General features: G+C 35.9%; 2 pseudogenes across 2 annotated transcripts; both read right to left on the bottom strand.

The window, feature by feature from the left end:
• Positions 1-6,298: 6,298 nt before the first annotated feature.
• On the bottom strand, positions 6,299-7,503 carry LOC308518111 (large ribosomal subunit protein eL21-like; annotated as a pseudogene). The gene is made up of 2 exons: positions 7,454-7,503; positions 6,299-6,840 (listed from the first exon to the last, which is right to left on the bottom strand). The product of its transcript is annotated as a large ribosomal subunit protein eL21-like (transcript).
• Positions 7,504-18,389: 10,886 nt separating this feature from the next.
• LOC308518110 (RWD domain-containing protein 1-like) lies at positions 18,390-19,178 on the bottom strand (annotated as a pseudogene). The gene has a single exon. The product of its transcript is annotated as an RWD domain-containing protein 1-like (transcript).
• Positions 19,179-19,971: the final 793 nt, after the last annotated feature.

Raw genomic sequence — 19,971 nt, 5'->3', positions numbered from 1 at the left:
AAAATGGAAAAGCAATTCACATATTCAGAGTCTACAGTTGCACTATTATAATAGAAAAGGAGTAATAAGAGTACTAATTTGATCTGCAATTGTGGGCTAGAAAAAAATCTTGAAATTAGGGTGAGTGATGATAGCACAAAACTCAGGAATGCATCTATAGGGAATAAAACCAATCCCTTATTATACTTGTTATATAATTTTCTGATTTGTTAAGGGACCATTTCTGATTATTTCAATTCATAATTTTATTTTAAATAAATGTCTATAAGGAATCTATGCTGAATTTTTAGTACTGAATGCCTGTTCCTTGAGACAGAAAGAAAACACACAATAAATACTGAGGGTAATATTATTTTAATTGTATTTTAGGTCATAATAAAAAAATTAAAAAGGTCAGGGGTGGATAGACATGCTTAAATCTCATCTGCTTCTCAATTAAACTAGTAGAGTAATGAGAATATTAGACATGTATTTTATCTGATTTTGAGTAGTTTCCTAATGCTTTCAACAACTGTCCAGATCAAGTAGTTTACTGTCAATGAAAATTATCAGACGATCTGGTTTCCATATTAATTTGAAAAGAATTTTAAATTTGTGTAGGCCAATAGTATGTAAATAAATATTTGTATGAAAAATACTCAAACATATCTGAAAAATAATTGACAAGACTGTAGAATCTTTACATATACAAAAAATGATAACACAAGATATATTTAATTGTTCATGGTTTATGGATGAAGATAAGACTAAAGAAGTTAGTGGGGATTGTTGTAAGTAAGCATAAGATTGAAAGTCAGGCATATCTGAATACAATTATCATTTGTATTTAGAAGTAATTTAACTTGGTCATATTATTTCACTTCTTGGAAGCTCAGTTTTCTTATATAGAAAATGGAGGCAAATAATTTACTTATAGGCTTTTTTGTGAGTTTTAGGGGCTATATGCAATCCTTGGTGTCTTAAGATCTGGCTTTTCAACATATAAGAGCTCTTCATATTAGTATGAATATTACTAGTCATAGTCCAGGCCAAAGCAAATCTAAGCGAGTTTTCAGCATAGAGTAAGGTCTTTAAAATGAGTTATGGGAGCAAGAAAGATTAGCTACTCTATGGAAAAATACAAATTTCTGTAAATATATAGGTGGACCAAGTGAAATCTCAGTTCTTAAAGAAAATGCATCTTTAAAAATGAATGAAATTACCAGATGTGAATAGCAAAAGTTTTATTTTAACTCTATTCTTAAAATACAAAATATAGGGAGATTAAGGTAAATTGCATGAATAATGTAAATGAAAGGACATGGAAAGCTCCCTAGGTAATGACAAGTTTTAACAGGAAGTCTTAAAAGATCATTTTAGAGACAAATAGGAAGCCTATAGCATAAGCATAAAAACCCAGCTACTTTGGCCTGTGTATAATAATAAAAAAAAATAGGACATATCCCAAGATGGGATATCAGAAGTCATCAGTGAATGTAGGAAGATATGCATGAATGGTTTATAAGTGGATAGGAGAGATAATTCTTTTTTTTTAGTTCCATTAGACTAATAAAGTATTCACCCACAGAGGGACTTGAATGCTATAAGACAGCAACCAGTAACAGGTGTGAATCCCACTGCTAATACTCATATTAGTGTTAGGCCCAAAATTTTGGCTGTGAGGCAAAAACTTTGATTTAAATATTTGTTTAAAAACCAAACACCAATTGCCCTTACACTTCTATGCCTGGAATTTCTACTATGGTACTCATATTAAGACACAGAAAGAGGAGAAATGAAATCATTTAATTTGTGGCAACATTTTGTGAGTCCAGACTCCTTACACAGTCTTCTCCTACCTGGAAGCATGTAGAGGAGGATCTTTAAAATATATATATTTCCAAACTGAATTGGATACAGTCCCTGACATTATTTTAATTTCATGCTGACCATTGAGTCCTCAGGAGAAATGTGCATTGGAGTCTGTGGGAAACCTTTCAATTTGTGATCAAAGAGGATACATGCAATTTGAAGCATCTTTTCAATTCCCACGTCCCCTTAACTTTTACCTTGAATATGGTTACTAGTCATTAGCAATCATCTCCTAGAGAATATGAGGTAAAGATTATACTAGCACCAAAAGGTGAGCTGCCAAGTTTTTTCTTCTCTTTTATATATAATAGAATATATATTTTTTAGGACTAGAATTATCTTTTTCTTGATCATTTCATAAAATTGAGTATATGGATTTTCACTGACTTATTTAAATTGCTTTTAATATTGTGAGTATTGGTAAGGAACTTCAGATTACATATGTCTATTGAGGAAGTTTTTGACATATATACATTCCTGGAATTTATCCTTTTATCTCTTTTTAATTTACTCTCAAGAGGTACTTCTACTTAATATCTATTCAATTTCTAGTCCTATTTTATGTTCCCAACATTATGTATTTCAGCTGTACTTTATTTTTTAACTTGTCTTGAGGTTTTAAAAATATTATTAATCATTTCAAAGAACCAAATTCAGTTTCTCTCTCCTTACAGTTAAAAAAAACAAACAACACAAAAAACAGAAGGGTGATATGCAGGAAAGCCAAGGCATAGTGTCAAAAGTTACCATTCTTTTTTTTTTTTTTAGTATTTTTATTGATTTCAAAGAGGGAGAAGGAGAGAGAGAGAGAAACAGCAATGATGAGAATCATTGATCTGCTGCCTCCTGCACACACCACAGTGGGGATTGAGTCCGCAACCTAGGCATATACCCTGACCAGGAATTGAACCATGACCTCCTGGTCCATAGGTCAATGCTCAAACACTGCCATGCTGGCCAGGCAGACATTAGCATTCATTAACTGTATATCCCTGGCTATGTTGTTGAGTCTCATTGTTTTCTTATCAGAAACTTGCTTGCAATAATATTTCTCATGTTTGGGGAGATTAAATTAGATAATTTATATAACACTACTTTCCAGCTTTATAGCACTTTACAGCTTTCAGTATAACAAAATGACATGTTTCAGAAAGATGAAAAGCTTGACATCTCAGTAAATGCAACCATTTGGTGATGAATAGAGCACTCTTGATATTATGGTGAAAAATAGAAAACTGAACCCATGTTCTTACTGCAATAGAATGTGGTTCAGAAAGTATAGTTTGGAGACAAAAGGAAATGTTATACTGCACAGGTCTTAACTAGAGGGGTTGTCAAAAACTATGAAAGGTTTGAAGCTCTAACCTATTTGCAAGCTAACAAGGTAGCTTCCCATTTTCAAAGATTCTGATAGAAAGCACACAACCCCTGGGTCAGAGCCTAAGAATGTTGTTATTCTGAGAGAGCAGCATGAATTTCCTGTTTATATCAGTTCCCCTTGCCCTGTCCCCAATTCTCTTGAGGCAATGGAGAGTACCCCGATTGAAAGCTATACCCAGGAAGGAGCTCTCAGCAAACCTGCCCAACACTTCCCTGGAGAATGGCATTATTTTTATGAACCTGATCTGAAAACAAAATGTGCTTTCTACCCCAGAATGGGATACTCTATGTTCCAAGGCTATTTGCTACACAGACATCCTTGAAATAACCTGAGACACAAACTGTCAATGCTTCACAAGATTATCAGAAATGTAAGAGATCCATTGAGGACTGTCTCTCCACATGAGTATTTACTACACATTTCTGCCTACTAATAACATTCATTATTTTTATTGCAAATCATATACGCATTTTTATCTGGAAAGCATAAACATTCATGCAGTTCCTATAATGGAATATTTTGAGAACTTAGATTTTAATATTTGTGTTTAACAACTTGATAACCTCACATGAATTAAATGAGAGAGAGAAAATCACATGATTCATGACAGAGGATGGCATTTTGTAATTTCTAAATAAAATGACATTTACCATTTCTCCTAGACTATATTTTTATCTCGAAATAAAACCACATCTTCTATGATATTTCCCCTCCAAGAGGTGGGCAAAAATAATCTAAATGAATGTCTTCTATTTGTAAAATATGATAGCAAGTACCAGATAATATGAATTACACATTTTCACAAAGGAGTTGATGGTTTCATAGGATCATTTGGACATACATAGTACATAAAATATTAATCCATTTTAAAATATAAATCACTGACAAAAGCATATCACTAGTCAGTATAATATTGCTAATTGCCCATTTCAAGGAAGACCCAACTGTAGAAATTTCCTTGACATTTTCCTCAGGCAAAGCAATTGAGAAAAATCTACTTAGTCTCTTTGCAATTTCCCTTTTATCTAAAAGAACTTCATTTACACCCTCTTTATATAGTAATCCCACTGATTCTCAAGCTGGCTTCCTTCTTTTAATATGCTTTTAGAACTTTATAATTTTTATTTCAAGACTACATGCTGGTGACTCTATTTTCATTCTGCCTAACTTCTAGTTTTGTTTCCATATGAAGAAAGAGATTCAATAAAAGTTACCTAAAAATGAATCTCTGATATGCTTGCAGGATATAAATCCAAGGCCTTAAATGGAAAAGTAAACTAGATTAAGAACAAATTCAAACTTGAACATATTGTAGACTTAAATTATGAGAAAAAATAATTCATTTTGAATTAAGATTCTCTGAAATGCACATTGCGTATATATCACCCAAAATTTTAAACGATAATTTGAAGAACAATATTGATGGTTGAAGACTTTGAGAGATGTATCCTGGGCTTAACTAAATACATATTGACACAATTTCAAATTTCAGATAACATCAATTTTTATGTGTATTTATGACAGTGTTATTTATTAGGTGTATATGTTAATTTTTTAAAACAAACTGCCATGCTCAAGAACACCATAAGCTATCTCAATAGTGATTTATGTAAGGCAGACCTGGGTCATTTACTTGACAGGAACAATATGAGCCAACAATGTGTTGAGAAACACAGTATATCTAATTGAAACTTACACACCATCATTGAGAGCATCATGTGCTGAGAAAAGAAAATGATAATCTTTGGTAAATCTCCAACTCAGGGAAAAATATTTCTCTCAGTGCCTAGTATTTCAACTTTACTTGAAGAAGAAGTATTCAGAACAAGTGTTAACTATATGATAGCATTCATATATGGAACCTAAAGAACAAAATAAAAACAGACTCATCGATACAGAAAACAAACCAGCTGGAAGGGCGTTGGTGGGCTGGGTGAAAAAGATGAAGGGATTAAGAAGTACTGATTGGAAGTTACTAAATTGTCAAAGGAAAATAGCTAAACATTGGAAAGATAGTCAACAATATTGTAATAACTATGTATGATGCCTGCTGGGTACTTGAAATATGAGGGGAAAACACTTCGTAAAATGTATGATTATCTACCAGTATTGCACACCTGAAACTAATACAAAATGATATTGAATATAAACTGTAACTAAAAAATAAAATTAAAAATAAATAAATAAATAAATAAATAAATAACGTATTTGAAGCCAGGAGTAGGCTTAATGTGAATTACACTAGAGGAAAATAAGGAAGTTATACAAAAGGAGTTTCCAACTAAAAACTATGAAGACTATTCAAATGGAGAGAAAAAGCTTATCATTATAATGATGGAATGGATTACTTTCTTACAGATTATCATCAGCAGAGTATATGCTAAAGTATTGCTCCCCGACATCTCATGACTATTTCTTGCCAGCAGGGGCATGTGAAAATTCCTGTCCAGCACCGATATTCTGTGATTCTGTGACAGTTAACCTGTAGATTTCTAAAATTCCCTCTCTCTTACTGTTTTTTTTATTTCAATGGATATAATATGAAGTAAAATTAGTCATTGGTCAGAGGAGTATATTAACATCAGATTATTCAATTAATTTACTTTTAAAAAAGTTTTCTTTAAACATTTATTTCAGTTATGAAAAATGGTTTCAACAGTACAGAACACTTTAAATTTTTTTATCCCCATACTAAAGGCCTGGTGCATAAATTTATGCACTGGTGAGGTCCCTCAGCCTGGCCTGCACCCTCTCCCAATCCAGGATCCCTTGGGAGATGTCTGACTGCAGGGATTGGGCTGAAACCGGCAGTCTGACATCCCCTGAGGGATGTAGTAGTGTGCGAAGTAGCAGTCGGCCAGGGAGGAGCCCCAGCCAGGGCCAGGCACTGCGGTGCTCACACTCATCTTGGCCCCACTGCGCCTGCCACCACCAGTGCTCTGTAAGCTCACTAAGCAGCTCTCCCACTGTAGGAGCACACTGACTACCAGAGAGCAGCTCCTGCATTGAGCGTCTGCGCCCTGGTGGTCAGTGAATGTCATAGGCACCGATCAAACAGTCAACCAGTCAAATAGTTGACTGGTCACTTAGGGTTTTATACATATAGATTGCCATGAATTCATAGGGAATGGGTTCCAGCAACTCAGGCTTGTTTCCATTGGTTCTCACAAATGTGCTTCTCTGGGTGGAGCAGGCTGGCACTTCATTTGAGCCCAGGCAACTTTCTCTTTGGCTTCCTTCTTTTGCTGATCATTTCCTGCACAAATTTCAGCAAGCTATCTTGGCACTTAGAGTGCCAATACACTCCATTTGAACATTAATTCTTTAGGCAAGAATCTTGCCCTTCACATGTTTGTTTATAGCAATGCCAACTGCATGCTGGGTGACATTGCAGACTCTTCCAGTTTTTCCATGGGAACATTTGAGGGCAATTTTATTTTGAACAGTGCCCATTCCCTTGATGTTTACAATATCACCTTTCTTGTGGGTTCACATCTATGTGGCCAAATGAATAACTCCATGTTTTCTAAAAGTCCTAGATAACATACAGCTGGGTTCCTCTCCTCTTACCCTTATGTGGGTCGTTTTGGTGAGTCAATGGTGAATCACTGAAGTATGGCAGTTTAGGCCACAAGGTTAAATTAATTCACTGTTTTCACTGGGATTGGTATCTTTGAATGACACTAAGATTACAATGACATAGTCACATTTCAGTCAATTTTATTTAAGTCACCAAAAGAAAATTAAACTTATGAAGGAGTGAAAAATTTTTTAACAGTGAGTTTTCAATTTTGGTGGGTAATATTATTTAAGACTATAAGCCTAAAGAAGAGTGGATTTGTAAGAGTGAGGTCTGCCTTATATCCTCTGGTGGCATAATTCTCCCACCTCTCTGTTAAAAGTTGACTCCTGCTCATCTCTGCATCATCACTTTTATCTCACACAGCTCCTGGTGCTATCCTATATAATAAAAGGCTAATATGCAAATTTTCCTCTTGACCAGCAGTTCTACGAGGAATTCAACGGGGAATTCAACCAGGGGGCAGGGCCGGTCAGCCCACCTCCCATAGCCTCTCCCCCTGGCCGGCCAGGCCTGATCGGCCCTGATCAGGGCGGATCGGCTGGACCCCACCCATGCATGAATTCATGCACTGAGGCTCTAGTAATAAATTATGTCAGATCAGTGCAGCATAGTTCTCATAGTCACTACTTGCTACTTACCAGAGGGCTAGAAAGTGAACACTAAGAACACCAAGAAGCACAACCAGCATAGTTTCCCCTTTGCAACAGTGGATCGATACATCAACAATATCTCTGTTTTAACCCAGCCAGTCTGGCTCAGTGCTTGAGAATCGACCTATGAACCAAGAAGTCATATTTCAATCCTGGTGAGGAGGAGTGCAGGAGGAGCCAATCAATGATAATCTTCCATCACTGGTGTTTCTGTCTCTCTCCCTCTCCTGTCCTCTCTGAAATAAATGAAAACTATATGTATATATATTTAAAATCTCTGTTTTAATTAATGGTTGTATTAGGTATCGATTGGTACATTAAAAATATCTCACAATTTGACAGCTAATGCAGCAAACATTTTCTCACAGTTTCTGACTGTCAGAAATCCAGGTGTCAGTCAGTTCCTTCTGGGTGAAGGTCTCCTATGGTTTTATAATGATGCTGTTGGCAGGGGCTGTGGACATATCTAAAAGCTCAAGTGGGGAAAATTGTGATTGTTCGCTGGCTTCAATCTCTTATTACCTGTATATCATCAGCACAGGGCTGTTTTATGACATGGCATCTAGCTATTCTATAATAAGACAGTTGACTTTTACCAGGGTAAACAAGGCAGGAGAGAATGAGAAAGGTAAACCAAGATGAAAACCATAGAATTTTTTATAGCTTAATCTCAAGAATGGCATGGCATCATTTGTGCCATGGTTCAAAGTGAGTCATTAGTCCTGGCCACACTCAAGGAAGAGGAAGAGAGTAGACAAGGCTATGCTATCAGGAGGTGGGGATTAGTGGTAGCCATCCTAGAGTCATTTTATCAGAGTAGACTTTTAATTTTTTAATCACAAAGTACTCAGAAATATTTATCTCTCAGTAGAATCTATATTTTATTAAAAACAATATTATAAACAAGGGAATTAGTATTCATGAGTTCTTCCTCAAGGGGACCATGACCTTACCACATTGTTAGTGTTCATTCAAAGTGATGCATGCAAACATTTCTTTCTTTTTTTAAAAAAAATTTATTTCAGAGAGGAAGGGAGAGGGAGAGGGAGATAGAAACACAGTGATGAGAGAGAATCATTGACTGGCTGCCTCCTGATGCCCCACAACTGGGGCATGTGCCCTGACCCAGAATTGAACCATGACCTCTTGGTTCATAGGGTAATACTCAACCACTGAGCCACATTGGCCAGGCCAAACTTTTCTTATTAAGGATTTCCTGTACTATCATCCTATGATATTATTCAATAGAAACAAAAATTAGCAATTAGTAATCAAATATCTATTTTTAATATTAAGATAATATGTTTTGTAAACATGAGTATTTTCTTGAGTATCTATCTACATATTTTTCTATCCCCACACAGATAAAGCCCACTTATGCCCCACTTTCGTCATTAAGTTCACCTCTCTTTTCAGAGAAATGGGAAAATGTAAAATTTATCACAGGAAGGCAGTTCTTCATATTCTGTTTTGCAGCTGTTCTCACCTTCACTTTGGTCCCTCATTCTGACAACCTTGTACCATAAAATCTAACACCTCCTTGAACACTATGTTCATTATAAGCTACCTTAATATATATCAAGGTTTTTGTTGGATTTATTACCTGCTGTTAATTGGTTAGCTCTGATATCCTTTAGCTGGCTGGTTGAATTCCTATATTTTGCTTTAGAGACATGCTTTATTTATTCTACATGCACCTTAGTAAGTATAATATTACTGCATTATTAATAATGTTGCTATTGACAACAAGTACAAATATTCTAATAGTTTCAAATTTTTATTAAGACTTTTTATATTTAATTATAATAACATTAATAGTTGAATATTACCATTTTATGATTTAGTTCATAGAAAGGTTGTTAGTTTAAGTGATATCTTTATTGTACAGTTAGTTAAATACAGGTTTTGTCTCCTGCATAGATTAAATTCTATATAATTAAATAGTTAAATTACCTAAAATTAGACTAAAAGATTATAAAACAGTTTATAAGTGAAGGGGACTCTTTTTTCCTTTTATTAAAATAGGAATATCTAGAAGGAAACTTGTTTCTGAGAAAACTTGCTTTAAATACGACATCTAAAATGATATACTCTTGTGATAAGTCAGATGTTCTGTACTGCCAAATTCAAGGAACAGGTACTTGGGAATAATTTGTTGATTTTTGAATTGCTAGAACCATCTGAGTGTTTGCAGCACTCCTCATTGTCTCACTCTGTGCCAGGAATCTTGTCATGACATCCATTAATGATATTGCTAGACAGAACAAAAGCTGAGGCAGGAGTCCCAGGATAAACATTAAGGAAATTCACTGACCTGGCAATCAGTAGGCAATTTAAATAGCTCTAATCAATTCAAAAAAGTGGGTATTAGAGTGTGGTATTTAAGCAGTAAATGAATTTCTGAAATGGTGCACATTTACTTTAAATGGAACGTTAGGGATGCACAGAGGATTTTGATTTATTTTGTGTGTTTTTTTTAAAAAAGAAGAAATTTGCTATGACTGGTTTGTATCAGTGGATAGAGCATCGGCCCGCCCTGGGACTGATGGATCCGGTTTGATTCATGGCATGAACCTCGGTTGCAGGCTCAATCCCAGGCCCTGGTCAGGCACGTGCGGGAGGCAATGAATCAATATGCCTCTCTCACATTGATGTTTCTCTTTCACTCTGTCACTCGTCCTCCCTTGCACACTCTCTAAAAATCAATGGAAAAATATCTTCAAGTGAGGATTAACCAAAAAAAGAATTTTAAGTAATTTATTTATAACAAAAATAATAATTAGTAGAGCTGAGAGTTCAATCTCTTCCCTTAATTATTACTTACAGTATGCAGTATACAACAGAGAGATAGCATTGGTTGCCGTAGAAGACTGTCCATTGCTTAAGTTTAGTGTTAAGCTTGTTTGCTCTTTTTTCTAGTGAAAGCTTCATTTTTAATTAATGGATTCATCTGTAAACTATGTGCCATGCCAAAGAATTATAACAAACTAGAGTTCTGGTGCACAAATTCGTGCACGGGTTGGGTTCCTCGGCCTGGCTGGCAATCAGGGCCGATCTGGGATGATCGGAGCTGGCCAGGAGAGGTTGGCTGTGGGAGTGCACTGACTACCAGGAGGCAGCTCCTACATTGAGCATCTGCTCCTGGTGGTCAGTGCGCATCATAGCAATGGGTCACAAAGGTCACTTAGGCTTTTATATTTATAAATTAAGCAAAATGTTGAGACTGGAAAAATTGAGTTTCAAATTGTATCTTACATTATTTATTATTTTAAAATCTACCTATGTCACTGTCACCCCAATCCTATCTAATAAAAGAGTAATATGCAATTGACCATCACTCCAACACACAAGATGGCCTCCCCCATGTGGTCAAAGATGGCTGTCCCCATGTGGACACAAGATGGCCACCAGGGGAGGGCAGTTGGGGGTGACCAGGCAAGCAGGGGAGGGCAGTTGGGGGTGACCAGGCCTTCAGGGGAGGGCAGTTGGGGCCAATCAGGCCAGTAAGAGAGCAGTTAGGCGTCGATCAGGCTGGCAGAAAAGTGGTTAGGGGGTGATCAGGCTGGCAGGGGAGTGGTTAGGGGCAATCAGGCAGGCAGGTAGGTGATCGGTTGGGAGCCAGCAGTCCCGGATTGTGAGAGGGTGAACCTGGCTGGAGAACCTAGCGAGGGAACATGGACACAGAACCTGGCTGGAGATCCTAACCAGAACTTGGCTGGAGATCCAGACCAGAACTTGGCTGGAGATCCTGGCTAGAGATCCTGGCTAGGCTGCTGATCAACTGAACGCTGTCTCCGTGTCATTCCTTCTTCGCCGAGTCCGTCCACACCTTTGGGGACCCCTGGACCTGCTGGGGTTGGACCCCAGCATTCAATATTTTCAAACATAAAAAAATAATTAAACTTTAGTTTATTCTAATGCATTTCACTATGGATTGCCAGTCTCCATTTTATTAATGTGAAGTTTCTTGAAAAGGTGTCATGTACTCACCACACATTAATTCCTCAGATCACTCCAGTTGAAAATCTTCTCCACCACTGTGTGAAATAAGTCTACCCTAAGTTACCAATAACTTCCTCATTGCTAAATCTTAATGCCAACTTTTATTCCACATATTAATTAATTTTGCAGCATTTGACATGCTTCTTTATTTGTTATTACTGCTCATTTTTTTTTAATTTCTTGCCATCCTTATTATTTATTTTTGTTCTACTCTATTCATACTCAATGTTTTTGTTTTTTGTGGATTGTGATCTCCCTTACTCATCACAGTATAACTTCGTATTACATAACATCCACATTTAGTTTGAGTTTACTTGCGAACTTCCATTTCCTTCTTTTGCATATTTGCACTCTTATGTTTGTTTCTACATATGTTATATGCCTCACAATTCATTACTAGTTTTTAAGTTTAGACAGTCAATTATTTTTATAGACTTAAAATAAGAAACTATGTATCCTATGTTTATTCACCTCTAAAAACCATTCTTAGGACTACTGACTTTTTAGCATAGCTCATATGTCCATCTGGTATCACTTTCTTTCAGAAGAATTATCTGTAATATTTTTGTACTGTAGTGTTGGTCTCCTGATAATGAATACTCTTGACTTTCTAAACTTTGTTTTATCTGAGAAGGTCTTTATGTAAGTGTTCATTTAAAACACATCATTATTGAGGCATAAATGACATACAACAAACTATACATATTTAAAACTTAAAAATTAACTTTTGACATAATATTGCAAATGAAATTATGATCACAATAATTTTTTTTTATATATTTTATTGATTTTTTACAGAGAGGAAGGGAGAGAGAGATAGAGAGTTAGAAACATCGATGAGGGAGAAACATCGATCAGCTGCCTCCTGCACATCTCCAACTGGGGATATGCCCGCAACCCAGGTACATGCCCTTGACCGGAATCGAACCTGGGACCTTTCAGTCCGCAGGCTGACGCTCTATCCACTGAGCCAAACCGGTTTCGGCAATCCCAATAATTTTTAAAAGGCATATCTATCACCTCCATGTACTTAGGCAACCTGTATTGCTTTCAGTCATCATGCTTTTTAAAATGTTGAAACTTTTTTTCCCTGCTCACATTAGGGAACTAATATAAAGCACTTAATCCAAATAGATGAAAGTATGATATAAATATGTAATTACAAAGTTAACCACTAGAAACATGTCACAAAGAAAAGTTAAAAAAAAAAACCTGTAAAAATAGAAAACATAGCATAAAAGTTTAAAGGGAGCTAGGGTCAAATATATTGCCATATCAATACATTTAAGTGCATTTAACTTAACCTGTTAAATTTCAGTTCAGAATGACAAATTTGTAATTTTTGTCCTCTAAAGGGGATATACCTAAATCACACTGAATTTTAAAATAATTAAAAATGAAAGCATGACAAAATATATGCAGTATAGGCAAAATTATATGAAAAGCTGTTGATATAAAAGAAGAAATAACAAATTTCATATTAGCCATGTGGATGCAAACCACAAAGCATTAAGACAAGGAAGACTTGTAACACTGACATTTGGCATTTCTAAAAAGGAATAAGGAAGCAACCTATGTAACTATAATTTTAAATGAAAAACATGTTGAATAGCAATATGAATAGCAGGCTATCCTCAGTAAAAATTAGTAAATCATCATTTTTGTTCTCTGATGAATACAAATTTGAATTAAAAGGTTAAGATATAAATTTTTAGGCTTACACTTGATTATTTTATTTTATAACATTAGAATTTTTAAATACATATTTCATTTAGTTAGAGAAATTACAAAGTAACTTAGAAGCACAGAATGTATGACATAAATTAAATGTTGAAATTTGTAATATACTTTAATTAATGAGAATCAGAAATTACTTCTACAAAAAAATACAATGTTGCTTTTGATATCCCATGTTACTCTTGAAATTCCCATTATGTTGTTATAAAAGTCAATATTCTTTTGTATATAGCTATTTTGTATGATCATGGCAATTGCTTTTACATAGTGATTGCAGTCTGTACTTGAGTACATAAAGTGTGTAAGTCTTTGCTCATGTATTAATTTTAGTTCAAGAGGATATCATATATACTGAAGAATTATTTCTTCTTGAATTTCTAAAATATTTTTATGATATTAAAAAAAAAAAACACCAACGCAAAAATACATTTGGTTTCTTTAAATTGTTAGGTGTTTAGTATTATCCTAATATATAAAAACCCTTGGTCCGTCACCATGGGAGACTCACTAACCAAAAGTCAGTCCTGCAGTCAGCGCTGGGTTGCTGTGATGACCCAGCGCTGACTGCTATGGCTGCTATGGCTGCAGGCACAGTGACCCAGCACTGACTGCTGAAGGGCCTGAGAATCAGGCCTGGAGAGAGGCCTGAAGAGAGAAGCAAGGTCTGATCTGTAGCCTCTGTGTCAACTGTTGATCAGCACTTTCCTCTCTCTTTCTCTCTGGGTCTGGCCAGCAGCTGTCCCTCCATTTCTCTCCAGGTCTCCACTGAAGCTGCTGATCAGCCCCACCTTTCTGATCAGGCCCTGTTGATAGGCCCAGAGATGCTGACTGGCATAGAAACCGACCAATCAGAACCAAATCTGGGTGAATTGTGAGGAGCAAATGGCTGCCTAAGAGGTGGAGCTTTTGAGACTGATTGGCATAGAAACTGACCAATCAGAACCCAATTGGCTGGCAGAGGCGGGCAGTTGGGGGCAAGATTAGGCCAGCAGGGGAGGGCAGTTGGGAATGACCAAGCTGGCAGGGGAGGGAAGTTGGGGGTTATCGGGCCAGCAGGGGAGCAGATAGGGGGTGATAAGGCTGGCAGGCAGAAGCAGTTAGGGGCAATCAGGCAGGCAGGCGAGCGGTTGGGAGCCAGCAGTTCCGGATGGTGAGAGAGATGTCTGGCAGTCAGACACCCCCCGAGGGGTCTGAGATTGGAGAGGGTGCAGGCTGTATGAATTTCATTCACGAGGCCTCTAGTATATATATATATATATATATATATATATATATATATATATATATTTCTTCAAGTGCATTTTTATTCAATGTACATTACTTTATATTCTCATTTACTTATTCAAGTATATTATGTATGCTACCCAGAAGCTGAAGATATTAACAGTTTTATTTGTAAGTTTAAAAAATGAATCATGATGATTACTGAATCCAGAAATTGTGCAGGATTTTTAATATTTGGCCTTCATTTTTATTTGTTTTTCTTTGCATTGAGTACTTGAACTTGAGGGTAAAATTTGATAGGGTGACTTTTCTCTAATTTCACTAGATTCAAAACTTGTTTGAATGTGACTGAATAAAAAAGGATTAAATTATTTGTAAAATCCAATTTGCCACACTATAGCAAGTTCCCAGAAACATAAGTCTTGAGGCTTTAAAGTCATTTAACAGGCTGTGTAATTTGGATCTAACTACAGTTGAATAACCTTGAAGAAAGTAGTGAAGTACCTTGAAAGAGTACATAAGTGTGTGTCAAATAAAGTCCTGCTGAACACACTCAACCTGTCTTCTTTCAATCCTGCTTTTTTTCAGTTCTAGTTTGTTGAATTCAAACATGTTCTTCCTACCTCTAATTATGTCTCCCTTATTTCTATCCTTTGCTTCTTCCTAACTTCTTCTTCTTTTTTTCCTGTTCTATGCCCTAGGTAATACATTTTTGTCATATAGTGACCAAGATGGAGATGGTTCTCCTATAAGTCCCTTTTATTTGACCAAATATAGGAACTGATCTCTATCAATTTATGTGTGAGTACTGTATTTATGTCTGTGTTTATATGTTGTGTGTGTGTATAAAGAGAGAACAGCAACAGATAGACAGAGACCACAAAGGGAAGAGAAAGATGTGAAAATCATAGCTTATTTATTTTGATGTTTTTATGATATAACACATAAAATAAATAGCAACTTCACAAAACCATTATCTTAAACTAAAAGCAAGATACTCATCCCTAGCCTGTTTTGCTCAAAGTGTGGGCCTACGTACTGAGTGTGGGCCAGGTTCAATTTCAGTTTAGAGCATGTACCTGGGTTGCAGGCTCTATCTCTGGATGGAGCCTGTGTAGGAGGCAATGAATTGGTGTGTTTCTCTTACATCGATGTCTCATTCTCTTTGCCTCTCCCCTTCCCTTCCACTCTCTCTAAAAATCAATGGAAAAATATCTTCAGGCGAGGATTAACAAAATAAATAAATAAATAAAAGATACTCAGAGCAAGGCTAATATTTTGTTTCATTAAAGAAAGTGAGTAGATGTGAGTCATTTTAAAAGGCACGATGCTAATGATTTCAATAAGATGTTTCCAAAGTTTCTCTTTTAGCCTCTAAGACCTCTATAAAAATATTTTAAAACTATACCCATATTCAATGAATTTTTTTTTCATTTTTCTCTGTAATTCCATTTAGTGAAATGTGATTGAAAACAGAAAAATATGTCTATGAAATTTAGTATTTTCTATGAGTGATAAAATGAATAATTATATGAATAGAAGCTAATGATAAGATGTTCTATTGACAGTATTGATACTGGAATTTTGGGCTATCTTACATGGGAAAGCATTGTTTCAGGCCAATTTGTGTCTCTGAGTCAAACCTATTTCTAATGAATTACCTGCGTTCTTTTTCAGTGGCTGCTGTAACCAATCACCACAAACATGCTGACTTAAGAGAGCAGAGACTTATTCTCTCACAGTTCTGTAGTATCACCTAGCAGAAATCAAGGTTTTGGCCAGGTTTGGGTATCCCTTCTCTTTTTCCAGCATGCCAAGTTATATTCCTTTTATTCCTTGGTTCACGGCACCTGTCTCTACCTTCAAAGCCATTATGTATTAGCTTGCAAGGGCTGATGTTACAAAATACCACAGTCTGGTTGACCTAAACATGAACCTGGCCAGTGTGGCTCAGTGATTGAGTGTCAACCTGTGAACCAGGAGGTCACAGTTCAATTCCTGGTCAAGGCACATACCATGTTGTGGGCTTGATCCCCAGGGTGAGGCATTCAGGAGGCAGCAGGTCAATGATTCTCTACCATCATTGATGTTTCTATCTCTTGCTTTCTCTTCCTTCCTCTCTGAAATCAATAAAAATATGTTTTTTAAAAAAATACCACAGACTGGCTGACTGAAATATCAAAAATAATTTGCTCTCAAACAGAAGGCTAAAGCCCAAGATCAAGGTGTTGGCAAGTATGGTTTCCTTGGCGGCCTCTCTCCTCATGGATGTATGGCTGCCTTCTTGCTGTGTCTGCACCTGCCTGTCTCCGTGTGCCTAATATCTCCCTTCCTGCATTCTCATCTCTCCTCTTATAAGGATATCAACCTATTGGATTGGGGCCCACCCTAATGATCCCATTTTAACTTATTTTACCTCTTAATGGCCTTATGACCAAATACATTATACTCTGAAATGATTAGGGGTTAGAGCTTCAACATATGAATTGGGGGCATGGCACACATAATTCAGCCCATGACACAGTGGCATAACACCTTCTGTCGCTGGTTCTGTTTTCCTCTTCTTCCATTGCAGTTCTAATTTTTAGTCTTTATCGCATACACAATTCTTTTCTATATATTTACAATATGTTAATAAAATTATTGCATATATAATATTTATTTAGACTTCATAATAATGTGATAACTCATGACTCTATAGTCCCTTTTCCCCTTCCTTATCTATGATACTCTACACTCCCCTCCACTCAAGCCATTACATTTTTAGTAAATAATGTCAACACTTCTCTTTCTATGTATATGAAGATTTTGGAGTAAGCATGATATAATTCTGTATGATCTTCTCTTACATTTTATTTCTCACTTAATAAAATATCATAAAAATGCTTCCAAGCCTTTTGGTAAATATATACATATATTACACATGCATGTATAAACTATATATTAATGTTTAATAGCTGAATAATAGTCCCCATTAAAATGTACTATTTTTTACTTACCCATTCCTATTGATGGATATTCCAGAAGTTCCCAGCTTTCTATAAAAGATGCCAAAGTAATCACTGTATAATTTTATATACTGATGCTTTAATCTCTAAATATCTATAATAATAAAAGCATAGTATGCTAATTAGACCAAACATCCTTCTGGACAACTTTTCAGACGAAGCTGGTGCTGCGAGGGAAGCCCGGTTCCCGGGTGCCAGAGGGAAGCCAATGCCGGCAGCCGGGGGAAGGAAGACCCACTCTTGTATGAATTTCATGCATCGGGCCTCTAGTTCTTGTATAAAGTACAATTTTTGACTGAAGGATGTATATTCTAATTTTAATTTTTATTATCAGATTGTTTTGAAAAAACTACCAATACCCATTTCTAATAGCAATGTATGAGAACAGCACATTCTTTATATTTCTGCAAGCACTTGGTGTTATTTATTCATCCTAATCATAAGATGTCAAGTTCATTATTATATTTGTTCAATTTCCTTGACAATCTCTAAGACTCAGCATCTTTCCTTCAGTCTATTGGCAGCTTGAAGATTCTCTTGGGATATCTTTTGCCAATTTTCTTTTTTATAACACTGGATCTTTTTCTTAATAAGTAGCAGGTGTTTGGACAGTATAAATAGCAAAATTTTATCTCTGTAAACATGTTAATAGCATTGTTTTGAAGCTGTGTAATGGTATAATTTTAAATTAAAAAGTATAAAACTTTGTACAGTCAAATATTATATATTTTATTATTTCTGAGTTTCTTCTCTTCTAAATTCCTCTTTCCCTTGTGTACATACCTATCCCACTAACATTTCTTCTTTAATCTTTTTTAACTTTAAGGTCAGTTTATTAAGTCTAAGGACTAAAACTATCAGGAGAATATCCTCCTGAAAGTTATTATTTGTTTTTTAGGAGAGAGAGAGAGAGAGAGAGAGAGAGAGAGAGAGAGAGAGAGAGAGAGAGAAACCTACTCCCTTTCAGCATAGTCACAGATGCTGTGGCAGTCACACCTCTCTTTAGATGGGGATAGTCCATTGTTGGTCAAGGGCATTTCTGGGTCAGTAGGACTGTAGTCTGGGTCATCCTCACAGTCCTCCAGCTCCAGTTCATGTATTTCCTGGAACACAGACTCAGCTATCCCCACATTGTTTCCAGCATCCTCCAAGAACTAGATATCAGATATGCCAAGATTATAATGTTTCAAATAACTATTTCCCACTTAATGTTTTTTTTTCCTGCTTTTTCTTCTTTCATTCCTTTCTTCTTAATTTCCAAGAGTTCTGCATCAAACTTGGGTTTCCAACATAAGAAATTCTCAATTGTAACAGTAGGGCCATGAAGTAATTGCTTTCAGCTTCTGCTTCTTTTTCCTTTTGTTGCTTTCCCTCCTCTTCTAGGTTTTATTTGATCAACTCATCTAATGTTTTTTGCACAGCTGTCACTGAAATAAAGATCATCACCATACCAAAGTTTTCTTCTGCCTGCAATGCTAACAATTTTAAAATGCCTGAGACAGTATTATCTTCTAGATTTCCCTGGGATAATATTTCATAAAGACGGGCTTCCTTTAGGTTTTTTTTTTTTCACTGTATGTAAAGTTGATGATCATCTGGATAATTTCATCATTTTCTCCAGCCTCAGATGGCACAATAATGGTGACGCTGAGAGCATTTTCTGATGATGCTATAAAGGAGTTGGGGTAGGTAGACTCCAGAGCCTCCAGCTGGATGCGCTGCACCTCTCTATAATCTGTCATCAATCAATCAGGGCTCTCGCTGCTGCCCATGGAGCTCACAGACACCAGGCAGCACGCTGCAGTCCATCCCCAGGGATACACCTATGTGTAGTTCTTCCTAGCTTCATAATCAGTCAACACATATTTTTTTTTTATCTATTCTCTCCATAAAGAGAAACAAAGATTTTTTTCAAGTGGCTACTAAAATCAATATATGCAATATCTTTTGTCTTTTAAAAGAATATTTGGTTAATTTTGCAAAATTCCTGGAATAGGGGCCAACATAATTTTTAAGCATTATCTAATTTATTGGAAAGACTCAAAAACAACTATAAAACATCCATTTCAATATTTTTCCACTCTCATCAAACTTTCACTCATTAAATCAAAGATTTTGGCTTAGTTTTGCCTTTCTCTACTTTGTGTTGCTTTTTCATTTCCAGTGCTTACTCAGAAATCATCAATAGTTCTTCCCGCTTTCAATCTCTATTACAATATCTCTCAGACTTTGGAGTGCCTACTTTTTTTTTCTGGAACAGAACATACTTGAGTACTTATGATTATATTGGGATTGAAATCAGGACACCAAGAGATAGGGACAAATCAAAGGGTTTTCACAAGTCTACTATCCTCTTTCAATAATAATTCCTTTTTTGCAACAGTAATTCCTAAAATATGATTTTCTGAATTGCTTTTATTTTTTGCCTAATGATGGAAAATTTGTTTTTCCCTTCATTTACTAAAAATTATTGAAGATCAGAGCTACAATTTAATAATAACCAAAATGGTTATAGGGAAGGAAATATTAGAAGGT

This window comes from Myotis nattereri, assembly GCF_964212035.1.
Source record: "Myotis nattereri genome assembly, chromosome: 4".
Classification (NCBI taxonomy): Eukaryota; Metazoa; Chordata; class Mammalia; order Chiroptera; family Vespertilionidae; genus Myotis; species Myotis nattereri.
The sequence above is the reverse complement of the archived record's forward strand: the minus strand, read 5'-3'. Positions and strand labels throughout refer to the sequence as shown.